Source organism: Trachemys scripta, chromosome 3 (assembly GCF_013100865.1).
Source record: "Trachemys scripta elegans isolate TJP31775 chromosome 3, CAS_Tse_1.0, whole genome shotgun sequence".
Lineage (NCBI taxonomy): Eukaryota > Metazoa > Chordata > Testudines > Emydidae > Trachemys > Trachemys scripta.
This window is the reverse complement of record NC_048300.1, coordinates 148,591,719-148,616,312: the sequence shown is the minus strand read 5'-3', so window position 1 is coordinate 148,616,312 and position 24,594 is coordinate 148,591,719. Positions and strand designations below refer to the sequence as shown.

The 24,594-nt window shown below is 39.2% G+C and overlaps 1 protein-coding gene and 1 long non-coding RNA gene across 2 annotated transcripts in view; one reads left to right on the top strand and one right to left on the bottom strand.

Moving 5' to 3' along the window:
* RIMS1 (regulating synaptic membrane exocytosis 1) overlaps positions 1-24,594 on the top strand; it is a gene marked incomplete in the record, with an annotated part of 487,692 nt that overhangs the window by 79,354 nt on the left and 383,744 nt on the right.
* On the bottom strand, positions 304-14,505 carry LOC117875181. The gene is made up of 3 exons (XR_004645197.1): positions 14,419-14,505; positions 4,946-5,099; positions 304-442 (listed from the first exon to the last, which is right to left on the bottom strand). It is a non-coding gene; the product is annotated as an uncharacterized LOC117875181 (long non-coding RNA).

Genomic DNA, 24,594 nt, shown 5'->3' with positions numbered 1-24,594 from the left:
GCTTAGTAATAGTGCTACCTGAAGTGTGTGCTTGGTGTAAAGATTTTCCAGCATGGTATATTACATCACTCACTGTTTTCAGAAACCTGCAGTATTTATGGTGAGGGAATGAGTTTAGGCTTGAATATTGGCCTTAACTTGAAAGGCCTTGTTTTTGTCAGTTTACATGTATGCCAAATTGTTAGTTAATTTTTAGGTGTATTGATGTTTTTCAGTGTTGTTCCCCCCCCACCCCACCCGCCACCCCCCATCGTTTTTATCTGAAATTCTTCCCATGCTGTCAGATGTTGCTCATAACTCAAATAAGGCTCTGTCATCCTTGTCTGTCCTGGGCTGCTGTTTGCATGTCCTCTGTGTTGCTGAGTACCATTAATTTTCCATCTCAGAACAGTGTTCGATGGTAGGATCCTTTGCACATGCTTCCAGGTGCCCAGTGGCACACCTGCCGTGGCAGACACTCTGGCTTAATTCCTAAGATATGTCCCAGATATTTCCATCATCATTTCTGGATAACTTTAGAGATAAGGGGCTGTTGAACTCTCTAATGTTATACATTTATTCCATTTAATACACATATTTTTCTAAGGCATTTTCTTTGGAAGGTATTTTTAATGTAGAATAGTACTACCCAGCTCCTATATAGCACTTTTCATCCATAGATTTCCAATCACGTCACAAAGGAGGTCAGGATCATTATCCCTGTTTTATAGATGAGAAAACTGAGGACAAGAGAGGTGAAGTGACTTGTGCACTGGCCAGTAATAGAGCCAGAAATAGAAAATAATAACTGCCAGAGAAAATATCTCATTCATAAAATCAGTTGTATCTCTTTGATAGTCTCCCTCTTTGTATGAGGCCTGTGTTCTTAAGTTATAAGCTACTTGAGTATGTACTAATGTTGAGCTGGGGGTGTGATTTGAGCTTGAGGAGACATACTCACTCTAGCTCTCATTGAGCTAGTGCACTAAAAATAGTGAAGCTGCAGCAATGGGAGGGGCTAGTTGCTTTCAGTACACACCCTAGGGTCTCGGAGCAGCTGGTTCCTCGTGCTGCTGTGACAACACTATTTTTAGCACACTTGCTTGATGAGATTGAGAGTGAGCATGTCTCCTTGAGCTGCGAAACACACCAAAAGTGTAGACATATTTTTTGAGGCAGAAGCAGCATCTCCTTATGTGTTTATAAAGTGCTTAATACAGTAGGAGTCCTCCAGTCCTCATTGGACCCAATCTGGATTGGATATATTATTATATCCAATAATAATGCTTTCCAAATCATTAAATTTCTCAGTGTTTGACACTTGTAATACCAAAGGTAGCCACAAGAATAGTTTTGAAAATACTTACAAATACAATAATTACTTGGCAGGTTGAGATTTTATACTAAGTAGCAAATCCTGAAAAAAATTGGGATTATAAATTAAATGCTTCAAGACCATTAACTGTAGCCAACTTGCTATACTATGCTTATATACTAATATATACAATATTGCATCCCATTTTCATTTCTAATTGTCTGATGGATGTTTTGCTTTTTAAATTCTTCATAAGCTATTTCAGTACAGTGATGTAATTTGGGGGCAGTGTTGTGCCTACTAATTAAAAGCATTTCCTGAAATACGTTAATTAAAATATATAATTATTTAAAGGGGAAGAAAAAACAGATTTTATGATTTTGAAAACATCTAATTTCCAACCCTCTTCTAGTTCGTAGGGTACCGTGCTATGGTTGAATAAACAATTTAATTATGCTTGAATTTTCCTTATCATTAAATTGGTGAATGGCTTATCAAATGCCAAAGAAGTTATTTTAAGCACCATGCAATAGAATATAAAATAATTTCTTTTAACATAGATTTTACTTTCTAGTATAGTATGATAAAGCTTTAGTGCTCGATAAACGCAAAGATTGTCTTTAGTCTGCATTAATGACAGTGTGACCAGTAGGGGTGGTTCGTTTGTTTTTTTGGTCTCAGTATCTGATCTTTGAGACCAGATATGTCTCCTCTTAATATGTGAGTTTTGCTTTCACCTTAAAGTCACAAATTAATTGCAATAATACATTTGTTCCTATGTGGTGGTAACTACCAGACTATTTAACATCCTTTGTTTGATGTTCTCATTGTAATAAATGTGCAATGTTGTATTGTTTGGTCATGTATGCATTATACCAAGAAAATAGATATTAATGTAGGAGCATCTGTGATTACTGAACACAAAACAGTTCCTATTAAAATATTATCAATAATATTATAAAATAACTGAAATCGTTATCCCATATTTTGGCTCTCACATTTTACTTCTCACTCTGAGGAAAGAGGGTTTTTGTTTTGGTTTTTAAAGGACTAAACTTTTAAGAAAGGAAAATTGATTTTGATTAAACAGCCAAAACGCTATTTGGTAAAATGGGATTTTGCAAAAGCTTTTAATATTTAATTTCTGCAGGCTGAGTATCTGGAAGAACATTTAGTTCCTGTTTTGAAAGATGAATGCCTTACATTGCAAAGTGTACCGAAAGCTCATCTGCAGTCATAGAACACTGCTTGCTTCTCTAGTACGTACGTGCAAGGAAGAGTAGGAAGGGGTTGAGTGGGCAGTTGGCAGTCATTCATTGTCAGTGATTGCTAGTCATTCATAAAAACTGCAGACCTGAGAGGTGGAGCCAGAAGGAGCAGCCTTTCAGACTGTTGCAGAAGATGCTCATTTGCATAATCATAAGTGATTCTAAAAGCTGCTCAAATACAGCATGATGAATGTAATGACAAGATGTATGATAAGTCTGTGTGTAATTAAAAGAAATTGCATAGAATAAAATAAAATATGTTAATTCTTTATTTATTGAGCCCATCACAATTTCATGTACGTAGCAATCTGTCTGACAGTTCTGTTGGTTTCTCTGTGTTCAGTTGAAAACAATAAATCAGGTTAAAGGAGTGCACTCTATTTTGTGAAGTTGCTTGCAATATTTGCATTTATTTCCTTTAATAGATGTCAAACAATAACAGGTAATTAACATATTGTGCTGGAGATACCAAATCAAATTCTATAGCCTATAAAAGTCCATAAATTAAGATTCTGAAGTCTATAGAAATAGAACTGGGGGCTTGATGCTGCATTCCTTACCCACCCAAAACATCTGCTGACTCAAATAACAGTTTTGGATCTGCAGGGAGTGCAGGATTGTACATAACTGTTCAGACTTTTAAATGATAGTAAGAATTTAATTTCCAGGGAAATTACTGTCAAAAGAAGCAAACAATAAAAAACTTCTTTCCTCCAATGTGGCTATTTTTTTATGGTTGCTGTATGCAGCAGTTTTATTTTTCTTAACTGCTTATTCACCATACCATCTTGACAACACTTTATATCATCATTGTGTCCAAAATGAGTCAATGAAGCAAAATGGGGATGTTGTGGCACATTGGAAGACTTTTTTTAAGAAAAATTCATAGGTTATAAATTTGATTTATTAAAAAACTGGATGTAAATGTTATTACATCCAGTATTCAGTCTTTTAAAGTTGGCATGTCCTTCCCACAAACCTCTAGATGTAATCACTCATCTGACAGCATGCTGATGTAGTATTAGTAAGATACAATATTTAAGGCATGATGCAGTGTCCAGTACCATAGCATTAAAATTAAAGGGCCTTATTTTAAAATGGTCAGACTTGATTTTCTGTAATAAATGACTTATTTTATTATAGTGTAAAACAGCTACTGTATCATGTCACATAGGAAGGATCTCCATGGACAGACGAAAGAGAGGGGAATCAAAATCTATCATAAAAATGCTTTAACTTCCCCAGAATTTTGGGTGTTTGCACCTGGAGTTTTGGTTCAGACCCATTTTAAGTAAAGTCAGAAAGAACTTTTATACCAGCCTATGTTAAACACAGAGACAATTAGCTAAATGGTTATATACTGTTTTAGAATCCCAAATTTACTTTTGAGACCGTGTCACCCCTGTTATCAGACAGAAGATTTTTACAGCAAAGCAACTCAATGTATCTTTAACAAATAGCTAATTAAATTGTACATTCCAGCCTCTCTGAAACTTTTACAGAGTCTGTGATAAAAAAAATGGTTTTATACGGCTATGTTCTAGTGAAATGTATATATGTTTAATCCTATTTTTCAGAAGCTAATTGTCCATTGTTGGAGAAGAATTAATGTTATAAAGTCAGAGAGCTTAAATAAACAATGCCCTATGTACATGTTGTATTACTCCTAGCTTGAGACAGACCCAGCCGCATGCAGGCATCTCCCACACATCCCAGTTTAGTCACCCTGAGCAGCCATCAAGAACAGCTGTTAAACTGCTGTCCCTGGAGGTTTCCAAACATCTCCCCACTGCCACAGAACCTTCCCCTCCTGGCCACTTTGTCACCTTCTGGTCAGGAGCCATAAAAGCAGCAGCAGATTCATCACACTGCCTTATGATGACCTATTAGCACTCAGCTGATTCATTACAATATACTTGGCTGTTTTTGATTTTCCATCCTCGGTCAGTACTGCAAGTTGCAGTAGTGGAATAACCAACATTTTACAAAAGGAAGGCTTTTTTCCCTTAAATAATGTATAAAATAGATAAAAGCCTACCCATCAGTGAAATGCATCTCAAAGCTGTAATTGGAATGGCAGTTTCTATTTATAAACTTGCAGCTCCCCTGCCCATCCCCATAATGGGTTTGTCATGGCTAGAATTTTCAGTAAAATTTCATCTTATAGCCAGCATGCTCTAACATCTTTGGGGTTTAGAGAAGACCAGACTGAAGGTAGATATCCTTATCCTAACAAATAAAAAGCATCAAAAAAGTGATTGACAGCCAAGCTTGTTAGAGGTAGGAGGTGAGGCCTAGAGAGAGTCCCCTTGAGATTACTAAACCCAAAAAAGGTTAAAGCAGGAATGTGAAGGAGAACTCCCTCTGCTTCTCCTTTCCCTACCTTCAGGGAGTGATGATGCCCCAGAAAGCAGCCCTTCTGCCTTAGTTGTGAGGAGTCCACATACCCGCTTTGGAGGGAAAAAGGCAGAGGCCCTGTGGTTCTCTCATCTTTCACTGTCAGTCCTGAACATGTGGCTTCTCTTCCCGCTTTGCACCTGTGAGAAGGAATAAAGAGATTGTTCCGGACTCACCCCACCCTTTATACCTTCAGTTCCCTTGTAGCCTTGATAGTAAAGTCCTGGGCTTGTTGAAGTCAATGACAAATTTCCCATTGACTGCAATAGGGCCAGGATTTCCCCCCTGCCTTGCTTAGTGATAGCCAAAAATTGTGGGCTCCCCCTCCTTCACTCAACTAATTTAAACACTACTAAATCCCCAAAGAAGGAAAGGTTTAGAACTCCTACATGCAGTTAGAAGATGGTGACCACTATCAGCACTCATAGGCCAAGGGCCAAGCTGCTGGAAATATTCATTGTGAGAAAATAATTTTATAGAGCTCATCATTCCTGTGAGTATTACAGTTCTGAGCGGTAGCTGTTGTCCTTTGGAATGGTTTCAGTGACAAATAATAAATAGAGCAATATGTAAGAAATCAGATATTTCTTGTCTTTATATTTTAAGGAGGTTTTTTTTTTTTTTTTTTTTAAAAGATAGTTCCAGTACAGCATATAATTTATTTTTTAAATAATGCTATCATGGCTGCTGCTTGAATCCTAGGATACATCTACGTTGCAGCTAGAGGCCTGCTTCCCAGCTCGGGTAGACAGACACACGCTAGCTCTGTCTGAGCTTGTGTGCTAAAGATAGCAGTGTAGCCGGGGTACGTACAGAGAGCAGCTGTCTGAGTACAAATCTGTCTGGACCCCCTGGGTATGTGCTGCCACCTGTGCTGTTCCTGTCTACACTGATGTTTTTAGCCCACTAGCTCAAGTAGAGCTAGCACAGGGTCTGTCTACCTAAGCTGGGAAGCATGGTCTCAGCTGCAGCATAGATGTACCCTTAGGCCTTGTCTACACTAAATGGAAAAGTCGATCTAAGCTATGCAATTTGAGTTACGTGAATAGTGTAACTCAATCGACTTAGCTTAGATCTACTTCCCGCGGGGTCCACACGATGCGATGTTGACAGGAGACGCTCTCCCATCGACTCTCCTTACTCTTTTCGATCCAATGGAGTACATGAGTTGACGGGAGTTGTGTTGGATTTAGTGGGTCTTCACTAGACCCACTAAATCGATTGCCAATGCATCTATCGCTGCTCGTCGATCCCCCCGTAAGTGTAGACAAGCCCTTAGTGATTATAAGGGTGTTTGTTGCATAGAACAGCACTTCTCCAGATCTTTACTTAGTAGTTGCTCATATTTTGGCCACTGTCTTCCACTGATGCTCCTTTCTGCTTTTCTGGCATCTGAATTACAGGAAAACTTGCACTTTTTTTCCATGTCTGCAGATAGAGGAAGAGGAAAAAAAGAGGTGATAAGACCGACTCTCTGAGCCTTTTCCTCATCTCCCTTCAAACTACCAGAGACAGGGATGGAGTCACCTATTTCTTATCAAAGTTAATTTTTCTCTGTTATCTTTCGCAAGTAGCTGTGTCTGCAGTCTGGAAACAGGATAAAGGGCCAAATTTTCAGAAGTATTTAGAAAGATGCACATAGGTGCCTAGTAACATTTTTTCAAAGCGCCTATGTGCCCAAGTTTCCTTGATATCACCCCATTTAAAAATCCCAAGAGGTGCCAATCTGGATCTTTAGGTGTCTAAATACCTTTGAAAATCTGGTCTGAAAAGGCTTAATTCTCTCAGTGGCAGGAGGGCTTTACATATTTAATTTAAATCTACCATTCACTTCAGGAGATCTGATCTCATCACAGTTTTGTCTTGTGTAGGTGTAATAAAAAGAGTGGAGGACTTCAAGAAGAAAGTGTCTGTAGATGCCTTAGGGAGAACCTTTCTTTTGGAAGCTTGTTTTGTTAGAGCTGTCTTGAACTCTGGTTCATCATTGATTATGCCTTACCTCTGGAAACGTGCAGAGCAGCCCCCTGACCCTCTTTTCTTTAGCTGCAGTGAGCCAGCTATGGTGGCATCTTCCAGTGTGGATTTAGGGAGAAGAGCACTGAAAGCTGTTGGATAGTCCCTGCTTCCATATTTTATTACGTTTGCCAGTGGGGGCAAAATAAAGTTGTATTTAGAACCTTAACTTTGGTATTTCTTATCTTCTCTTTTCCCAGTCCATTCAAAAATGAAGACCGAATACTTTTCTCTAAGTAACAGATTATTGGCCTGTTTGGCCCAGCTATCTAGGTTTAGAAAACTGTTATGTACTATTTGTATTGTGCTAGCCCCAATCAAGAAGGGGGGCTTGTTGTGCTCGGCACAGTATAAATACATAGCTAAAAACCAGTCCCTGAAGAACTTACAAATCCAACTCCTGGGCCCGATGGACATTTCTGCTGGAACAGTAAACTGGATAATGGTTTGTATGTACCCCTTACATCATACCCTTTTTCAATATGCTAAGACCGAAAAACAATTTCCCAGTTTCCAGAAAAAACAAACAAACAAACCTACCCTGTTTTTTGAGCTGGCAGGGGGCTCATCATTTTGACAAGAAGAATATGATTATGAGAATTGGAAGCATCAACCAACGATAGTTCTGGTCGCAACTCAGACCAATAACAATAAGAACATGTATGGTTTTGTCTACACTGGGCATAGCTATACTGGGTGTAGCTATACTGATGTCTGCACTAGTGAAGCTGCATGTTGCACTGGTGGCTAGAAACCTAATGTCGATAAAGTCTTACTGCTTTAGAATTTGGGACCAAAATTCCTGCAATTGATACCCTTTCTAAAGGCTTGTCTACACTACAAAATTAGGTCGACTTAAGTTAGGTTGACCTACAGCCACCACGTAATTTAGTCGACTGTTGGTGTCCACAGTGCCCTCCTTCTGCTGTTTTGTGCGTGTCCACACGAGGAGCACTTGCACCAACTGAAGTGGGGCATTGTGGAGGCACTGACAGCCGAAGTGTGGGGCACTGACAGCTGCGCTGGGCTCACAGCTGGAAACTCCCCCTTCCCCCTCCACCCCCCCGGGCCTAGCCTGCCCCGGGGCTGACAGCCCCAGATGTGAGCCAGGCACTGGGCTCAACTTGTGCACCTGCTCATTGACATCAGTGTAGAAGCTCCATAACCAAAACTGCATCATTGAATTTGGAAACAATTCTTTACATGTTGCTTTAAGGCATCTTCCATAACAACCAACTCTCAGATCATCCAGGAGTCCCCTGGAAAGGTTTAAAATGATGTTTTTAGCCCCAGCTCACTTACAGTACAGTACTAGGGGTTGCTGTCTGAACACTCCAAGCTTGAGACAAATTTCAAAGTATATCACAGTCATAAGTTAGATCTTAACTCTTTCTTACAGACAATGTCCATGTCCATGTCCTTCCTTTACATTGATAGCTGTGTCCATACATTCCCCAACCATCCAAGTAATTTCTTTCTGGCAATCATGCCCACCTGATTGGTGAATGTAAATGACAACTCTGTACATGAAATAATATTTTCTACACATTTTCTTAATAGCACAGTAGATCTTTGAACTGCACCAGAGCATAGCCTAAGAGTAAAATCTCTCCTTTGCACCTGCACCATGAAATCCTATTACTTTTGTTCTTCTCTAATCCATTGCATCCCACTGAAAAACCTTACATTTGTGGGATGTGAAGAGTTTTTATTCTACTTCTATGGAATGGAACTCTTTTTGGAAGTTTGATGCCCTTTTTTTGTCCTCTTCATCCAGGTCCCTCTCCCCATTGACAGTAAGCTAGTTTTCTTCTTTCAATAAGGGAAAATTTATTTTATGCTGAAGCTATCAGTTGCTCCAAGCAAAACTAGTTACAGCACCAGGGAGGAGCAGGTTGTTTTAATTAATTGGTAACTAACCTTCATTTTACATTTCTTCTGGTCATGGACTTTCACAATTAGAGTCTGTTGCGAACAATCTTTTCCACATATAACAAGAAATCTGAACAAGCAAGCAAACAAACAAAAGAAAATGGATGCATTAAAAACAACTAGAGCCTTTACAGACCTTCACTTTGGAGGGAGAGAACTTCTGGTGGTTTGCATGCTGGGTGGAGCTTATTTTCCTTGTCCCTTTTATAGCACTGAACTAATTGTAGAGAAAAGGCACCCCCTCATTTAGGGCAAGCAGAGGGGGCATGAATGAGAGAAGACCATTTCACCAAAAATAACTATGATGTATTTAATATATTGTAAACCTTAGAATATCAGTATCCAAAACTACATTTTTGTTAGTGCTTAAAATTGAGGAATTTGCTGATTGATGATTGATGGAGTGATTTGATCAACATTTATTGGCAGAAAGGGAAAACAAGTTAAGATACAGATTTATTGAAAGAAACACCAAAATGGAGATGTTGTCTTTTTAAACTTGAGTGATACTAAAAAAAGGAGCTTTATGGTCTTTGAGTTGTGATGTGTAAAAGCACACTAAACCATTTAATCTAAACAGCAGCCATGTTTCAGCTTTACATACAAATGTGTTCATGGAACTGTGATGGGGTGTACACACCCCATGCTGGGCTGGAAGAGGTTAAAGGGCAGTACTGGGCCCAGGTAGCCCCACCCCTCCAGCCCTGCAGAGCATGTTCCAACTGGAGAAAGGGTTGAAAATAGAGCAACCCAGCTAAGGCTTCTGACATGGGAGCTAGAGAATCCTCCCAGAGGGGAAAGACTGTATGCTGAGCCTGGTTAGGGCTGATGGTTTGGGTTGCCTTTTCTTTTTCTTTTAACCTTATATTTTAATGGAAGCTGGGGGAGAAAAGCTGGTGATAGGAAGTGACCCAGGGAGAGTGACTCGGAGGGCACCTTTGGGGACCAGATGCTGTTGACCCTCTTAGGGTCAGAGCCCAATGGAGTAGGAAGTTGTGGGCTCCCCTGCCCTTCCTACAAGAGGGACCCAAGCTGCCCGCCCAGCTCTCCACAAAAGAGGGTCTGAACCGAGAGACCTACCCAATGGGAAGTGGCACTAAGTGCACTAACCACTTGGATCACCCTATACAGATACATAGGTAATTTAATTTTGTATGATTTCCCCTTGATTTTTCTGTGATCTTAGCTGTGTAAGATTTATTCTTCCTCTATAATTTTCGGTCTTTCTAGATACTTACATGGCACCCATCACTGTAGTATCTGAATATTTTGCTCAGATTTAAAAATAGAAATAAAAATAACAATCTGTGTCTGTCTTCCTTCTTAGTCTGAAGGAGAAGTAGCTAGTTTGGTTTATTGTTTTTTTGTGCATGTATGTGTGTTCACATGCATGCACGTGTGCTTTTAGTGGAAAATTTTGATGTTTTTCTCAAAACCCATAATGCCTGAAAACCAAAATATTTCAGTCAAAGCTAAATATTTTGATTGGCTATCTTTCCTTAATGTCTCATGTGAGGTGTGGGTGGGTTGCTTGATATTTCCATTCTCCCCTCTGGGCCAAGCACTGCCATAGACTATATCTCCAAAGATGTACCATTGCCAGGGACTCCCGTGAAGCACCACACCCCTCACTATTCCAGGTGATATAGTCTGACGAGAGAGCCAGGCCTATAGAAGAGAAAGGGAGCATAAGGCCACTGAACTGCAACTCTGACAAGGCACCAGGGCAGCATTTCTGAATCAAGCAGTTTTGGTTTTCAGCCAAAATATTTTGGGTTTGATTTTTTTTTTTCTGAAAAGTTATAATTTTCCACTGGGAAAAATCATTTTCCCCGTCAGCTCTAGTGCTGTGTCTCTGTTTGTGAAGAAATTACTGGCACTCTCGATTTATGAAGTGATTTGTGGTCCAGAAAAATCCTGCTAGATGTGACTTTACTGCTTTTATGGCAGAGGAGAGGTGGGCTCCCCTTGCCTCCTTCATGATAATGACATAGGCTTGAAGAAATGTTGAGTGTCTGAATTTGTCTGCATGAGATAATTTTATGGTGGTGGAAATTTTTTTCTTCATGCCATGCTTTCTTTGTTGTAGGTCCATTTGAGAAACCTGTTTTATTTGGGCAGTAAGGTGAAGGCTGCTGTGTCTGTGCTAGCAGTAGGCAAGGAGCAGTGTAGTTAGAGTGCAGAAATAATGGATTTTTTTTTGGTTGTCTGGCAGTTCCAAAAAGAAAAAAGGTTCAGGTTGAAACAAATTGAAAAATTGTGAAAAAAATTTGGCAAATTGAAACAGTCAGTTTCAGGTTGAACAAAACATGTCATTCGACTAAAAATATGGTTCTGGGCATTTTTAAAGGGCTAGTTTCACAAGATGGGGAAGATGGTGGTACCCTCTTTTATAGTCTTTAGCTCAGTGGTTAGGATGATCCCACTGCCTCATGTGAAGAAGGAATTTGAACTTGGATCTCCCCACTGCAGTTGAGGCTAGGCACTGGGCTACAGGCCATGCAGGTGTGGATCTCTTAATGTCCCCTGGTGAAGGTGTTACTCTTAGTATGAAATACTTAACTAGTCACTGGAGCAGCGACTTGAACTTGGTTCTCCCACATCCTCATTTTCACTCTCTTTCCTTGGCCCGAACACTGTCCATTGGATTACTATGAATTGCTACTATGAATGACAAACAGTTACTGGGGCAGGGAGAAGGAGTGATTAGGCTAGGGCGCTCCCCTAGGATGTACGTGACCCAAGTTTAAATCTCTTTTCCATATCCGGAGCAGACAGAAACTGAAACTGAGTTTCCCAAATTCCAGGTGAGTGTCCTAACCTCTGGATGAAACTGTTGGATGAATTCATGTCAAGTCGATTGAAACAACATTTTTTTAAAGTAAATAAATTATTTGCTCAAAATTCTTTGTCCAGCTCTAGTTATAGTGCCTTATTTATTCTTCCTCTCGTTGGCCGTGCGTGTGTGGGGTTTTGGTTGAGTTTGCCTATGACTCCATTATTCCACCTTCCTATTTCTTCATATATCCTTTTATTTTCTTGCCTTAATTACATCTTAATTTGCATCATGTGATTTCAGTACCATATTTTATTAACTTTGTTCTATAATGATGCCTTGAGGGAGGGGAATAAAGAACAAAATTCTTTAAAAATCAGTTTAACCTAACCTGGAACCATGAACACTAAAATGCCTTAATCATATTGTTATTACATGGTGTCACATATTGTAGATTCAAGGTTGTTTTGGGTGCTCTAACTGTGCATTTCCATTCTTAACATATTTGGATTTCTTTTAGGTTTAACCATAACTTTTAATTTTCTGGGTTTATAATGCTTTTATAATGACAATGTCTCTGCAACATATTTTCTAAACTATTGATATATACTATCAACCTTAACTCTGTTTTAACATGGATTTTGCCTGGGAATTTATATAGCACCTAATTTTGCCCTAACGTTGCATCGTGCATCTGTAACGTGGTTGTCTGCAGATGGGATTGAACCTGGGACCTCTGTAGCTTAGTGAATGAGCCTCTATGGCATGAGTTAAAAGCCACATGCTTTTAGTTAAGGTTGTAGTAGACTCATTAATCTCTAGGTGGTCTAGATGCCACTAGAGGGGGACAGAGCACCACATCCAGCAGGCCTGGGTTACACATACATTAGCTACCCATACAGTCAAGAAAAGTAGGAAGTCAGGGTTTCTTGTTGAGTATTAATGGAATGAAGAGAGCAAATTGACCATTCAGGGAACCAATGTAATGAATCAGGGCCTCTTACTGCTGATATTGTGGTTGCTCATAGGTATTAAACCCAGGACCTTCCACAGCAAAATCCATCGACACGTGAACTGAATTCCCTAGGTTATGAGAAAATACCAAGCTATTGTACCTATTTGTTGGGGCCAGCCACAAGTGAGAGTTATGAGCATGTGCACTATACTACTTTTACAGTAGATCAACAAAACTCTCATGCCCCCCTTTTGGAATGTGCACAGAAAGGAAAAGATGTGTATATAAAAGTAACTGGAAGGCATCAGAAAGTGGTAGTGGTACATAAAATTTGAAGCACCATCCCAATTTGTAAATTTAATTTTGAACAATTTGTGTATATGAGACTGTTGATGACACTGCTGTGGATGTTCATTTGTATCAATTCAGTTATTCAGTTTAAATTGATAAATATTTCTGTAAGTGGAGAGTTATAATATTACTTTAAAATTGACCTGAAGGTTTACAGAATTAGAGAGAGCAATTCAAAAGGGACAAGTTGAGACCATTCAGTAAGTGGAAAATCTGAAATGCAGCCAAGTGTCCTTTATAATTTTTAAAAAAAATCCTTAAACTATAGAGGACAAGCCCTTTTTATCATGTGAAAAAATGCTAGAGAAAGAGAGGCAGCATTTTTTAAACTATGTGACAAGTAAGCACAGAAATAGCTCTGCAATTAACTGAGTTCTGTGTGTCTCTGTGCAGTGTTTTAAAATTTTGCCCATCAATGTTAGATGTGCATGTTCTATAACTTCCAATTACTTTTTTTAGATCAGTCCCCAAAATCATAGCACTTCAACCAAACAACTAATTAGTAATTACAGTTTATTTATAGATGTGCTAATTAGATTTAGTCAGAGATAAGTGATTTATCATCTGCCATGAATATAAAGCATAGGGTGAGCGACAGATTTACTAAATAATTGATTTTGTTATGCAGCTCGGCATACCTTCCTCCAAGCCTTCTGAGTAAATATCTGCTATTTATCAATGTGTTCTTCATGCTCTTGGCCTATCACATTTTAAAAACCAGAGGGCCTGTTTTTTGTTGATGGTGAGCTAAACATATATTGTTGTGTAGGGGATGTTAAACCTAGGTCCTAGGTGCTAGCATAGATTCCTTATTGTATGCAATTTGCTTAATGATTTGATTAATTTAAAGAAGCATCAGGCAGGAAATATGTCTATGGTGGGTTGGCCCATTGAATCACTTATAGAGATAAAGAAGTAAAAGAATTAACGACTGGAGATATTAAACAAAAACAGGGTTCATATGGGAGGGGGAGATCTCATTTATTAGCAAATGCTCAAAAATGAAATAGTCCTGCAGTATATTTGATTAGTGATTAAATAGAGCTCTGTGCTTTAAAAAGCATTTTCTTCCAGTATGTTGTACTGCAAATCTGTACAATGATACAAACTTAGAACAATTGCAAAAGCAAGGTAGCAGATTTGGGAGTGAAGTGTTCTGAAGGAGGTGTTACTGCGTAAGGACTGCAAACACAAAATAACTGTGTTTTTAATGTGTTTAAAATCTAAGGTTTTTCCTTTGGAGAAAATATAGGAGAATCCAGGATACAGGAAACCCAATGTCAATAACTTCCTCTGCATATTTGTGTACTGTAGTTGATTTGTTGTATGACTTTTTTTTGCACAGGTATTAACTTGAAAATCACAATATAATCAGCTATTAGAAACAGAAGATATATCAAACCAATATGTAAAGCAAAAAGTTCAAACTAACCTTAGTTTAACTCTTCTGAGCTGTCACTTCTGACCAAGTATAAACACTCTATCCTCTTATTTCCCTGGTGCTGGGATTGTTTCCCTGGCCATCCAGGAACTGAAAAAACATGTGGGTGTCGCAAGGTCTGATTCTCCCCTTTGACTCAGAAATATGATACGACCCAGCTCAGGAAGTAAAAACCTGTTTTCTGTGAAGGCAGCACCATCTGCCGTTTTGTCTTAAGTCCCTCATGTTTCTCAGCAGCAATTTCTCCAACTAATTATGAAGTTGTAGTGTTGTCTATGGTGATTCCAGTTTTCCTATGTCAGTCCTTATACTCTGGGTATTGTAATGTCTTCTTCTGGTGATGTTATTCTTTTCTAACACAGTTATCTGCTTTCAAACATACATAAAATGGCAAAATATTACACACTTTTATACATGTAATCACACATAAAATGTTTTCACTGATACTAATGCTTGTTAATGGGCGTTAAATCCTGGGACCTTCCACACCAAAATCCACCGGCATCTGGGAGCTGGTCCCTTTTAGCCTTATCCACACTGGACGCTGGCCACTGCAATTATTATAAATGGGAAATGGTGAAATTCCAGCATTATGAAGAAAATTTTAAAAGCGTTTTCTTCTTTCCCTTGAATCGCCTACTGTGCGTCATTTTCCCGTGATTGTCTTCTAGATGGTAAACTCTCTAGGTAAAGGACTATTCTGATGATATCAGTCTTGTCACTAAGCACATTGTTATCACTTGACAAAAATAATAGAACCTTTTTTACAATTGATAATGTTTTCATAAAATTATTTGGGCTGATATTTCTCATTCTTTCTCATTATCTTTTTGGTAAATTTGACCAAAAACTGTTTATGTGAATTACACAAACATGTGAAAAATCCTTTTTTATTTTAAAACAATTCTTTTGATTTCTTTTGCATTCACAAAATAATGGATATATATTTTTTTGCCTTGAACATGGCATGTGGCAAGCTCAGCCCAAAGTAATGATGTCTTGCTATTTGATGGAGAGTGGTATTAAAAGCCACAGGGAGGGTTTGGTGTTTCCTTTGTTGGAACAAGAATTCTCTCCCCCCAGCCCATTTTAAAAATGACAAGGAAATTGAATGCAAAACCTATTTTTAATGCAGCATGAAAGGTGAGAATTGAAAAGCAAAAAAGGACAAGAGGTTCAAATTCCCACAGCCTTAACTTAGTCATATTGCACATATTAGTATCTGGACTGCCAGATAACACCAGTATCCAACACTGGTTTTGCCCCATCTGTGGTAAGCTAATTAGTTACTGGTTTTCCATGTTAATGTGGACCTTGCCATGTGTATCAATACTTTTGTCACCCTGTTGGACAACTCCAGGATGCTCTTCCTTAGGCTTATCTTGAAGATAAGCTAAAGCTCAAATGCTTTAGCTAGTGAAGAGGCCTATCAGTTTCCTTGAGTGGGTCAGAAAAAGTAACTCTTATGCTTCGGCACCATTCAATACATTTAACATAAGAAATTAGTGTGTGTCCTGTGTGCATTAGACAACAGTTCTTTTACATCTTCACATTTTGAGCAGTCCTGTGTGAAGTCATATGAGTAATTTCTTGTGCCTGTAAATCTTTAATTTTTGGATCAACTATAGGTTGTTTATACTTTCAGTAGGGTATCTTTTGAGAGGCTCTAGATTTTTTTACATTCAGTGGATAATGCATAATGCCACCTTTCTTTTTTGAAATCTAATATCTTTCACTACTATGTTATATGAACCTTCTTTGTTGAATTCAAATAGTGTGTAGTCATTACACTCAACCAGATTCTTTCTCGATCTAGAATGGCTTATTCCTCCTAAGGCTTGTCTAAACAAAGAAGTTGCACTAGAAGAAGTTCTGTCAGCGTAGTTCTAGGCTTCCACTATCTCTGATCAGCTTAATCTGTACCACAGTGTAAATCCAATAGGATTTGGCCCTAATTGTTTCTTTTAACATAAAATTATCTTTTTAAAGGTGAGATTTTTGTTTTAATGATACAATACAATAAATACAAAACAACAAATGATATTTTCTTCTCTACTGTGGTAGTATTTTCTAGTAAAGAGGGCTTTAGATAAGTATGCTTTAAGTTACTTAGTTAAGTGTAGGTTTCACTACACATAAAAGTATTGCAAACTGTGTCCAGGTTATCTTGAATAAAGCATTTACTACCTTTGGAACCACATATATGCGTATCTGCTCCTGCCTGCACCACAGCATGACAAGGAGTACAGGGAAAACTTTAAAAATGAAAAATGTATTCCTACTTATGAATTTGGTTTATGCAAGTTCATTTACATGTGTTCAGAAGTTCTCCCAGATATTATAATTGATTATTCAGACAGATTTTCCAACTACCTCTATTATCATCCCAAGATACACTTTTACACTTTCTTAAAATCCTCTATAGCTTTAAAATAGAAGTAGGACAAAAGAAAAGGGTGAGTGACAGATTTCCTTAATAATTGATTTTGTTATGCAGCTCAGCATAACTTCCTCCAAGCATTCTGAGTAAATATCTGCTAGTTGTGAAATGCATTCCTTGTGTTCGTGGCCCATCTTATTTAAAGTATGTAATAGTTTTAAAATGTGGTGAAAACCTAAAGAGAAAACAGGTAATTGTTCATATAACAACAGCTCTTCATGAAAAGGCACAAAAACATTATGACACGTTAGTGTGTTTAAAACTGGTTACAGACAATTAGCCAAATTCAGTCTTGATATAAGCAGATACAATTCCGAAGAAGTCAATAGTGTCTTCAAATACCTAGTTAGGGTTCTGTAGCTACCTTTTTTACTAGTGGAATTGACAGACAAATATAACATATGTAATTTGCAGTGCATAAAATTATTGCTGCCCTCTTTTATATTTTTTTTAAATTAATCTTTTTTGCGTATGGTTGAATTGCCTCTCTTTTGGCTGACTTCACCCCCTGTAGGAGTTAACCTGTCCAGTGGTGCAGAAAACCATGTATATGAATCATACATAATTTATCCCAGGAATTGTTCTTGTATTATATGGCATATGCAAATCATGTAACTCTGGGCCAAGAATTGTTATGTGATAAGATGTAATATATTATAATGACTCAGTTTTGGGATAAGTGATCAGGTATTTAATCTAGAATGGTGGAAGATAGACTTGGGAAACGCCAACCAAATGGTAGATTTGTTTATCTTTTTGAAAGTTTCAAAGATATTCCTGAGTACATTTACAGAGGGCACAATAGTTAATGTGCTAACCATTCTCCAGTCTCTTTTACACTTTTTACTGGCACCCTTTCCGTGCTAATCTCTTTAGAATCTGGAAAGCCGTGTAACAATTGTTTTAAAGTGTTCTGGAACTGGCTGTCCACCAAACACAAACTTCAGCCAAGGAGGAGCACTGAAAGGTTTCCCAAGCTAAGCAGTTTGGATAAGCCTTAAGGATGCATAGAAAATGACAGAAAAGATTCACTGTCCTTCTGAAGTGATAAATCTATCCTATAGACCAACTTCACAGACTGGAAACAGGGACAATTCCCTTAGAGGGGGATGCATTCTGTAGAGCAGAAAAATAATGTTGTAATAGAGACCTTTTATTACTAAACACAAACACTGTCAGCTACAAAGTGAAAAGTCCCATTGAATCCAATAGGTGGTGCACCCTTCTAAGCAAGAGCACAGTTTGACTCAATATATTGGATACTCATGACTTTATAGTTGTACTCTGTAAACTACTGATTTAGAAGTTAACATACCAAAGATCAAATTCTACCAGGATTGAATGGCTATAACCAAGGACAGAATCTTCTCTTCCTGACCTACTTTTTTTGGGGGGTGTAGGGAGCAGTTGATAGGGGTTACTAAGGGAGGATCTCAGTCCACAAATACTTGAGATCACCCTCTTTGTGCCACAGGCAAAAGCACCACCAGCAAAATCCCAGATCTCATTTATTTTCTTCTGCAGAGCTGAAAGAAGGTCCAATAAAAGATATTACCTTCCCCACTTTGTCTCTCTAACACAGTTTTTAGGAATTTCAATCAAATTTTACCACTCCAAGACTTTTGGGATCCTTATGGATGCAAGTTTTTTGTTTGTTTTTTAAATACAGTAATGCTAATTTAAATAAATTATCAAAGATTAGTCAGCAGTGAATGTGTGATCTAAAGTGTACTTCAAACACAAGGAAGGTGGTAATTGATGCAAAAATTATAAGCAAGTTCCTTCACAAGTTCCTTTTTAAGACTCTCTGCTCTTTTCCTGTCCTATTTTATTTGCATTGCTGTGTTCTCTTCCCACTGGGCATCCCCTTTGGGTCCCGGAATGCTCTGGTGTCCCTGAGGATTTCCCATAAATTGGGAAAACTGTCCCTTTATCCAGTATAAAACTCTGCCAATAATAGGTTTTAGCAGAGAAAATACTGATCTTAGCATCTTTTCTCAGGAAATTTCTACAGATTTAGTATGGTTTAGTGTTCAGTGCTGGGGTCTGGGAGTTCTTTCTACTAGCCTTTCTTTTCATTCACTGCATGACCTGCTGAAATAGTCTAAATTCCCATGTGGCACAATTTAGCCATATGAAAAATGAATGGAGTACTTACCTTCTTCAGAGTTCTGAGTTTGTATTAATACTGAAAAAGTACCTTGAGGTCCTTAAACAAGAAGTGCTATGAAATTGCCAAAGTATTATTAGTGTTATAATGACTGGTTGCACTGGAACAATTTTGCTTTGTTTTTGGGATTGCAGGCTCATCAGAGTGCTGTTTCAGGAACAAATGTAAATTGGCACCCCTTTATTCCATTTTTCCCCACCAGCTCTTCCCTTCCCTCTGCCACTTTTTCTCCTGCTATTTTTTTCTCCCCTGGCTTCATCCCTGCTTTTCCTCCTCACTTTTAAATTGGGGTTTCTTTGAAATAATCTTTAAAAGAAGTTCAGTAGCCAATCTACACTACAAAGTTAGGTCTACATAAGTCATCTTGCGTTAATTCATTTGTGCATGTGTCTACACTCAAACTTGTCTCCCACCAATGTAAGCACCCCATTACGGCAATGCAGAAACACCACCTCCCCGAATGGGGGTGAGCCATGGTTGACATACTGTGGTCAATGCAGTGCGAATGTGAACAGTGAGTGACCTTTGTTACCCTAACAGTCCTCTAGCAGCTGTCCCACAATCCCCAACACTGACCACTTTGGTCACAATTGTGAACTGCACTGCAATGGAGTCATGGAGACTGGAAGTCATGCTGTCTTCCCCCTTAAAATTCCTGCATATTTTTGAAATGCCTTTTCCTGATTGTCCAAGTTTGGTGAGCACAGGTAACAGCGCTCCTTGTTGTGTGTAACTGCCCAGCCGACCATGCCAGCTACATGCTCCTGTCTGGAGTAGCCTGGGAGGAGATGATGCTGTGCAGGAGCAGCTATAGAGAAATATGGACATCTATGAAATGATTATATGGGGATGCAGATAAAAGGATATGACAGGGATCAACAGCAGGGTTGTGTGAAAGCAAAGGAACTGCGGCAGGCATACCACAAGGCCAGGGAGGCCAACAGTCGATCTGATGCCAAGCTGTAGATTGCCGCTTTTACAACGAGCTGCATGCCATGCTTGGTGGAGCCAGCACCCTGCAGACCACTATGGATTTTTCAGTGGAGCCTGAGACAGAGACCTCTGTTATGAACAGTGACGAGGAGGAGGAGGAGGGAAGACACACAGTGGGTGAGTCCAGCTATGCCAGGAGCCAGAATCATTTCAAGACTCCACCACAGTCTAACCAGTCCCACCAGCCAAGCATAGCTGAGCCTGATCCAAGGAAAAAGACCTTGGGTAACTGTGCATTCATTCTCCCTTAAAAAGATTAAATCTGAAGGTGGTGCCCAGCCCAACCCCAAGTTAACAGGATACAGGTATCTGCTTTTCAGTCTTGTACAGCTACCTCTTCTCATATGAGTAAAACAAACAGAGTTTTTATCTGCTTTTCATTCTCCTTAGGGTTAGATGGGGGAGGATGGAGATGTGGAGTGGTTTATGTACGTAGGAATGTCCCTGGTATCATTCGGAGAGATCTTGATGAAACTTTCATGAAGATACTCTGCAATCCTCTCCATTTCTTCCTCTGTAGTAACGATGACTTCAGCAGGCAACATTACAGTAAACAGGCTAGTGGCATATGGGCTTGGGCAGCTTCAGGATGCCAGAAGCAGCTGTGCTCTCTGTGCCTTTATTGCCTTCATGAGTAAAATATCCGCTAACATCGCTGCTGCCTGTGGCAAATAGTACCCCATCTCAGCGCCATTGTCCTGTGCTCCTACCTATGGAAACAGGCCAATTTTTTTGTTTTACACAAATAAACAATTCCTTCTGTACCTCCAACCTCCTTCCTCATCCCTAGAGTGCCATGATTGGGGCTGGAGAGTGGCATTGTGCAGAAGCACTCCAAAGATGAAATTTCAACAACTATGCCGGATTTAAAACTCATTTGGAAATGAGGGACAGGAGTTCTGAAACTTATCTTTTGATTTCTGTTGTGACTGTAAATACAAATGATACATCTGTTTTATCTGTAGCTGCGGCCTTGAGGGGTACCCACTCCTCACCCGTGGAATGCCTGACCCTGATGAGGAGGAGATAGAAGAGGACTAGGGAGGACATGTTCAGTGAGGTCCTGAAAGCCTGTGCTGCATCAGACCTTGAACAGAAGGCCTGGAGGCTGAATGTAGCAGACAGCCTGGAGAAGGAAAGAATGTTTAGGAGAAAGGCCCAGGAGACACAGTAGGAAAAGGAGAAGGAGATGCACTAGCACATAATGGGGCTTCTCGGGCAGAAAAGGTGTGCTGCAGACTTGTGTTGACCTATAGGTCCCACAGTCATGTGCTCGCCTCCCTTTGAAGTCAGTGGAGAGCTCCATTTCAGCAGTTCCCTACACCCGCTAACATTCCCCATGACCTCATGAGTAGGGCCCTACCAAATTCACAACCATGAAAAACGCGTCACGGACCATGAAATCTAGTCTTTTGTGTACTTTTACCCTATGCTATACAGATTTCACCAGAGTTCCTCAAACTGGGAGTCCCAACCCAAAAGGGAATTTTGGGGACTGCAAGGTTATTTTAGGGGGTTGTGGCATTGCCACCCTTACTTCTGCACTGCGTTCAGAGCTGGGTGGCCAGAGAGTGGCAGTTGTTGGTCAGGCATAAGAATATAAGAAAGGCCGTACCGGGTCAGACCAAAGGTCCATCTAGCCCAGTATCCTGTCTACCGACAGTGGCCAATGCCAGGTGCCCCAGAGGGAGTGAACCTAATAGGCAATGATCAAGTGATCTCTCTCCTGCCATCCATCTCCACCCTCTGACAGACAGAGGCTAGGGACACCATTCCTTACCCGTCCTGGCTAATAGCCATTAATGGACTTAACCACCATGAATTTATCCAGTTCTCTTTTAAACTCTGTTATAGTCCTAGCCTTCACAACCTCCTCAGGTAAGGAGTTCCACAAGTTCACTGTGCGCTGCGTGAAGAAAAACTTCCTTTTATTTGTTTTAAACCTGCTGCCTATTAATTTCATCTGATGACTCCTAGTTCTTGTATTATGGGAATAAGTAAATAACTTTTCCTTATCCACTTTCTCCACATCACTCATGATTTTATATACCTCTATCATATCCCCCCTTAGTCTCCTCTTTTCCAAGCTGAAGAGTCCCAACCATCTTTAATCTCTCCTCATATGGGACCCGTTCCAAACCCTTAATCATTTTAGTTGCCATTTTCTGAACCTTTTCTAGTGCCAGTATATCTTTTTTGAGATGAGGAGACCACATCTGTACGCAGTATTCGAGATGAGGGCGTACCCTGGATTTATATGGGCAATAATATATTCTCAGTCTTCTTCTCTATCCCCTTTTTAAAGATTCCTAACATCCTGTTTGCTTTTTTGACCGCCTCTGCACACTGCGTGGACATTTTCACAGAACTATCCACGATAACTCCAAGATCTTTTTTCTGACTTGTTGTAGCTAAATTAGCCCCCATCATATTGAATGTGTAGTTGGGGTTATTTTTTCCAATGTGCATTACTTTACATTTATCCACATTAAATTTCATTTGCCATTTTGTTGCCCAATCACTTAGTTTTGTGAGATCTTTTTGAAGTTCTTCACAGTCTGCTTTGGACTTAACTATCTTTAGCAGTTTAGTATCATCTGTAAACTTTGCCACCTCACTGTTTACCCCTTTCTCCAGATCATTTATGAATAAGTTGAATAGGATCGGTCCGAGGACTGACCCTTGGGGAACACCACTAGTTACCCCTCTCCATTCTGAGAATTTACCATTAATTCCTACCCTTTGTTTCCTGTCTTTTAACCAGTTCTCAATCCATGAAAGGACCTTCCCTTTTATCCCATGGCAGCTTAATTTACATAAGGCACCCAGCTTTGAAGGCAGCACCCCACCAGCAGCAGCGCAGAAGTTAGGGTGGCAACACCATACCATGCCATCCTTTCTTTTGCGCTTCTGCTGGCAGTTGTGCTGCTTTCAGAGCTGGGCTCCTGGTCACAGCCACCGCTCTCTGGTCACCCAGCTCTGAAGGGTTGCAGAAGTAAGGGTTGCAATACTGTGACCCCCATAGAATAACCTTGCAACCCTCTCACAGTCCCCTTTTGGGTCAGGACCCCTACAGTTACAAAAACATGACATTTCAGATTTAAATATCTGAAATTGTGAAATTTAATTTTTTTAAAATCCTATGACCATGAAATTGACCAGTTTGGTAGGGTCCTTGAGCTGCATCCCTACCCCCACCACTCCATGCCAGGGAACAGTAAGGAAAACCACAGCATCACATACCCCGACCTGAGAGAGCCACTGCTGGTGTATGTTTGGCAGAAATGGACTGGAATGGACACAAATTTTATCTAGTGTTCTAATTTTAAAGTTCCGTTCCATTAATTTATAAGCTTGCATCATATTATTTTTGTAATTGCACATTATTCTTTGCATTGTTTTGGTATGCAATAAATGTTTATTTTTTGGAAATAAATGAATCTTAATACTTCATACCATACAGCAGAATGTATCGTGCTGCTGCTAACACACATTCTTTTTTAAACTTTATTTGTATTTTTTACGTAAAATAAAAAAACACATAACAAAACATATAAATACATGCACAAGATAGAAATAACATAAATAACAAAATTCAATGATCATTATTTGCAGAAACAAAGAAACAAACCTGTAGAGGTCATGCAGGGCATTAATTATTGAAGTGACTAAATAGATAAATAAGTGAATATAGCCAATGAGTATCAGGGACTACTATATACTAAACTGCAAAAGCATGGAATAGTTTCATTTGAGATCAGACATCCTCATTTTTTCCAAGCATTTCTGTTAGACGGCCATTTTTTCCTTTAATGAAGTAGTAGAGAGCTCACTAAGCCAGTCTTTGTGTGAGGAAGGAATTGCAGATTTTCATTTTCTCAAAATAACTCTCTTGGCCACTAATACAGTTACTGCAATCTATTTTTTAATGTTAACTGGTAATACCAGCTCATCATGCACCCTCAAAATATAGAAGGTTGTAGAAGAAAAGATGGTAACACAAAGTTTTTGAGAGAGTACTAAATATGGTGTTCCAGAACACATACATTTTTGACAAGTGTAGAGGATGTGTGAAAGGTTGGCATGTGGCTGTTTGCATCACCAACATTCACTGTGTGTTGCCAATCAAGCATTAAACAAATGTTCTGGAGTTTAATATCTTGTTCTGGAAGAATCATAAGGATAAAGAACTTGAAGTATCTTTCACATTAAGTCAGATATCCTCCTACGTTTCTTTTGAGATTTTAAGTTCTTTATCTCAGTTTGCTTTAAGGCTGAGATTGAGAGGGTACTGCAAAGTATTAAGTCACCTATAAGTAATTCCTACAAAGTGACTTTTGTTTCCATATTTTCTGAACATGTTCCTCTAGAAGTGAGAGAACTGAAACAGACTAATTGCCCCCTATCCTTGTGTGAATCCTTGAGCATAGCCACTCAAAGAAGGAACTATGAGACAGTAGCTGTGGATTCCAGTTGATGTAAAAACCAGAGAGCTCTCAAAATATGTCAGCTATGCAATGATGGGACTGATGAAGATGGATTCTTTAATCAGTACACAAATGTC